Source organism: Pseudorca crassidens, chromosome 1 (genome assembly GCF_039906515.1).
Source record: "Pseudorca crassidens isolate mPseCra1 chromosome 1, mPseCra1.hap1, whole genome shotgun sequence".
NCBI lineage: Eukaryota > Metazoa > Chordata > Mammalia > Artiodactyla > Delphinidae > Pseudorca > Pseudorca crassidens.
Window position 1 is genome coordinate 177080930 of NC_090296.1, and position 5435 is coordinate 177086364.

The window sequence follows — 5435 nt, forward strand, 5'->3', positions numbered from 1 at the left end:
GTTTCCAAAGTCTTCTGTTTAATAGGCATATTATTTCCAGCAACATTTGGGGCTGTGCCTTAAAAAAAAAAGTCCCCATTGTGGACATTGTATGTTTTGGGGATAATTAAAGTAATGAAGTACCCTGCAAGGTGGGCCGCAACCTGGGCTTGCAGGGACGTGCAGGGCAGCACGGGCCACTGAGGGAGGCTGGGCCCAAGTGGAAGCCGGGAGGGGCCAGGCGGGCGAGGTGGGCAGTGTGGGGCCCTGCCTAGCCCTCCCCTCGGACACCGCATGTTGCCCTGGGCCCCCCGGCAGCGCGGCCTGGGTGAAGAGCAGGCGCCCGAGGAACAAGGCCCCTCGGCGGTCAGCGACCCCGGCCAGGCCAGGGACTCTGGAGAGGAATCCCTGGGGGAGCCAAGAACATCCCCACCGGACAATCCTCAGCCCTGATACCGAAGGCCTTCCTGGATCCAGAAAGAGCAGCTGCTGCCTCCGTCGCCCCCAGGCCTCGCTGCCAAGCGGTCCCCGGGAACCCCAGTTCCCCCCTATCCCCAGATGACCCTGCTACCGCCCTGGGACCCCAACTATGAGGCTTAAGCGGGACCTCGTCTGGTGCGGGGGCCCAGCTGTGGGTCAGGCACCTCCTTCTCAGGCCAGACCTTGTGCCGTCCCTCATTCTGGCCTCTGTACGAGGCAGCAGCGTGAGGCAGAGGCCTTAGGCCCATCTAGCAGGACATCAGAGTGGAGAGCAGGTGCCCCCGGATGCAGGGTTCCCAGTGATATGCTATGAAGATGTCTTTCTTTCTGACCCTCTGCTGCCCTGTGGGCAGCGTGTTCCCCTGTACCTGTCTCAGGGCCCTCAGCAGGTGATGGGCTCTCTGAAGCTGCTGCTCCCAACCCCAATTATGTCCCCCTGGGTCCTCCCCACTCCATCCTCTGGCTGCTCCACCGCCTGGCTCAGAGGGCCTGAGCTGATCGCCCTCACTGGCCTCCTGCAGATGAGCCAGGGGGAGCCAAGACCCAGCTCCCCAGGGGCTCCCATGCCCCCTGCTGACCCTCCAGATGCTGCCTCTGACCGCCCAGGTACCAGTGGTGGCCAGAGCTGTTCTCACTGCATGGACCGATCTCTCCCATGGGCCCCAGGCAAGCAAGGTCCATAGCCCCTCCAGGGGCAGAGTGGGCTCCTACTTCGCCAGGCAGGTTCTGTTGGCAATGAAACAGTGCTGGTCTGTAAAGTAATGAAGTAAATGCTAGTGTTCTCTACTCAGAAGTTACCCATCTCAGTATGTTGGGTTTCAAAAGCAATTTTTATTTTGGACACTTGGCCTAAACTTCCGAGTTTTGCCCCCAAACAATAGGACATCAGCTCTGAAGAGGCTCAATCTAAATTCTTTGACTAATGTGAATATCAGAGAAAGCGCAATATAGCATATAAATCAGTTTCTTATATACTGATTATAATTCATTCATTAAAAATATGCTGTTATTTTAAGAACAAAATCACAAGTACATCACTGGAAAAAGGGTGTTTAGGCCAATGCAACTTGTGCCCTTGTGACCATCCTCTGGGATCATCAGAGACTTCCTTACAATGTTCCCTGAGGCTCTGAGCTTTCTGGCTGTGCCCTTTGTCTTAATCCATCAGGTTCTTTCTATGTATGGCCAATATAAGGTTTCAATAGATTATAAACAGTGCATATAAACAGTGCATTTTACTGGAAAGAAGACATTAATTTTCATCCTTGGCATTTCTAATTATCTCTGGAGTTATTCTCCATTCACATTTGACAAGGGATGTTTAAGACTGCTTTTCTGCTTCTAGTAGCAATCTCCTATATCCCATCTCTGTTTTCTTTCCAATCCTTAGGGAGGAAAAAAAGTTAATGTATTTCTTGTTTCTTCCTGAAAAATTGAAAAATGTAGGATTGTGTTTGTAGACTCAACTTCCTTATGGTGGTCTGTTGCAAGCAACAGAGAGTTCCCTTGCAAACAGTACTAAGGAGTTTATTATTTGTGACTTATGATCCTCACCAATGCCACTTTTACATAGATTACTGAAGAAAATATAATATGTGGTCTACTATTTACAAATAGTTTTATTCTGTCAACCAGGTTTCCCAACAAAAGTCAGAACCAGTCTTCTCCCTTAAATATATAAAAATAACATACACAAAATAATGGAATTGCTTTATTAAAAATGGAAAATATCATGTAAAACTTTGAGGTAGGATTATATGAAGAAAAATGTAGAACAGATTTGCTGTATATAAGTATTACTACTCAAGTATTCTCTAGAATTATAAAGGAACAGTTTTTACTATCTCATGATATAAGATATGATGGTCCAGGCAATACTTATCTAACCTAGTCTTAGAGTTGAAATCTCATCTTGGATAGATTCGTCAATACCGAGTCCTTACAAATAAGATGTTGCAAATAAAAAAATAAACCAAAAATAAAAATCCCCACTAGTTAATTTTTCACTATCACCTGCTAGACCCTCTTTATCTTTTAAAATATCTGTGGTTTAAATGAGTCTGGAATTTTAATTTTTTACAACATATTTTCTGGGTTTAATTAACATTCAGTAAAGTCTTTAATGTTTAAGAGTGGTTTGATTATGGGAAATATGTTATCGCCTTCCAAATCCAGGAACATAAAACTGTCTTTAAGTAAAATTTGAATACTTTAAAAATTGCAACCCAAAGTGTGTGTTTTTATGAGCTGTAATTTAAGAGCCTCAGCGGCTTTGTCTTGAACAGACGCGTGAGAACAATCTGAGAGAGTACATCTAACAGTGAGACAGCAAATGATGAAATTTTGTATGTATTTATAGTACTTATATTGTTCACTAGCTCTTTATATAACTACCTTTTCACTTTGGGACTTTTTTCGTGGCGTATGTTGTGATCTGTCTGTTTGCTTTTCTTTTCTTTGGGGACAATGGGTTATTTAGTATCTCTTTTAAAAATCTGTTTAGGGGTGTGCATTTTAACAGCCTTGTCTAGTTGCATTATTTGCTTGATTTCCTCCCTGTAACATCTCTCCCTTATGCAGCAAACAAAGAAAATAATTTGGGGCTTGGGTATAAGAGAGAGAATCTTGTGCTACAGACGGGTATAGGACAAAGCAGGAGAAGTTAAATGGCTTTTGCCAGAAATTCTTGCTTGTTTTCTTTTCTTTTTGGATTTATCATAAAATTAATAATATTAAGCATTTCTAGTACAAACTATAGTTTACTGAAAGCCTTTACTTTGGAGACACAATTGTTAGTGCTTCATATACATATACATACAGACATTATTGTATTCAATCCTCACAGTGATGTACAAGGAGATGCTGTTGTTCTGTTTTTCACAGATGAAGAAACTGAGGTGCAGAGAGGATGAGCAGTTTTTTCATAATCACATGGTCAGAATATGAAAGAACTAAGAAAGTAGCCCAATTCTATATGACTGAAAACCCTGTGCAATTAATGACTCTCAGAGCACGTAAGCAGTAGATATAAAAATTGGTCCATATTTTGCAAGGGCTGGAGGTAGAGATGGAAACAATAGTGACAGTAGTAACAGGAGTAATGACAATAATAATAACACTGCACAATTTGCCATTTGGGACCAGCAAAGGGCCATGAGTCCATCTAGGGACTTCACATAAAGTGTATTTATCTTCCTTATGACCCTAAGGAATGGTGTTATTATTCCCATTTTAAGATCACAAAATTAAAGTGAGGAAAGTTAGGAATCTCACTCAAAGTTACATAGCTAGTACATTACAGATGCAGGAGTCCAGCTGAGAACTGGATTCTAAATATATTCCATACTTAATCTTCTGCCCCATTGTAAGCTGCATTTCTTCTTTACTTGTGATTTCATCTAAGAAAATCTTCCTGTTGGGATAGTGCTATGTTTTTTTCCCCCTAATCCGCGTATAATGTGACACGTACTGCACAATGATTGGAGATATCATTATATTTACAGACCTATTCATCAATTTGTTTCTGTTAAATAAAAAACTTTCTGAAAATAGTAGAGAAGGGCTGGATGCAGGTGTGGAAATCTTCCATGTAAGCCAAAAATCTTTTAACAAATGATAATATTCTCATGGGACAAGGATAAAAAATAGGCCATTACGTCACCAAAATTCTGAGACTTCTCATAATACTAACGGAAAATAGAACCAAAGAAATATAAAGTTATTACTAAGGGCCCCATATGAAGGCAGGAAGGATTTAATAATATTTAATAATAGTCACATGCAGGCCAAATTATTTGGTAGCAACCTTGGAATACTGGAGCTACCAATGCCCAGGATCTGAATCAAGAAGAAACAGACCATTTTTTCAAAGATTTCTTAGAGATCTGAAGGAAAGAATCTTTGGCTTGTAAAGTTCAATGTTTGGATTAAAATTTATCAGGTTGCATCTGTGAACCTTTCCATTTTGGGTCAAAGAAAAAAGTATGTCTGTGTGTGTGTGTGTGTGCACGCACATACTATATTAGTCTGCTTGGGCTGCCACAACAAAATACCACTGACTAGGTGGCTTAAACAACAGAAATTTATTTCCCACAGTCCTGGAGGCTTGGAAGTCCAAGATCAAGGTGCCATGAGGTATGTTTTGTTCCAAGGCCTTCTCTTGGCTCGCCGTAGGTGGCCGCCCTCTTCCTGTGGGCTCAAATGGCCTCTTCGTAGGAACAGGAAAGAAATCTCTCTAGTATCTCATCTTATAGATGCAGTAATCCCATCAAGAGGGTCTCACCCTTATGACCTCATCTAACCCTATTACCTACCAAAGACCCCATCTCCAAATGCCATCATACTAAGGGTTAGGTCTTGAACACAGGCATTTGGGGGTGGGGGGGGACACAAGCATTCAGTCCATAACACTCTGCCCCTGGCCTTCCAAAATTTGTATGTTTCTCATACACAAAATACATTCATTCTATCCCAACAAACAGCCCCAAAAGTCTTAGCTCATTCTAGTATCCATCTAAAGTCAAAGTCTCATCTAGATATCATCTAAAATCAGATATGGGGGAGACATGAGGTACAATTCATCCTGAGGTTAAATTTCTCTCCGGCTGTGAACTTGTGAAAGCAAACAAGTTATGTGCTTCCAAAATACAAGGGGCCATCATAGGGTAGACATTCCCATTCCAAAACAGAGAAATAAGAAAGAAGGGAGAGGTGAGGGGTCCCAAGCAAGTCCAAAATGCAGGAAAGCAAATTCCACTAGGTCTTAGGGCTGGAGAATAATCCTCTTTGCTTTCCAGGTCCAGTGGGGCAGCAGCATCACCCCCAGGGCTCGGCTCATGTGTTTCTGTGTACACACCTGAAATCAAGGTGGCAGCAGCAGACTTGGCCCTCCCCCCTGGCCCCGGGCCTGTGAACTCTGTGCTTCTGGTGGGAGTGGTAACCCACATGATTTCTCAATCACCTTTGGGATCCTTCTT

The 5435-nt window shown here is 42.8% G+C and overlaps 1 pseudogene; it reads left to right on the forward strand.

Moving 5' to 3' along the window:
• Positions 1–273: 273 nt before the first annotated feature.
• On the forward strand, positions 274–1142 carry LOC137204521 (histone deacetylase complex subunit SAP25 pseudogene; annotated as a pseudogene).
• The last annotated feature ends 4293 nt before the right edge of the window (positions 1143–5435 follow it).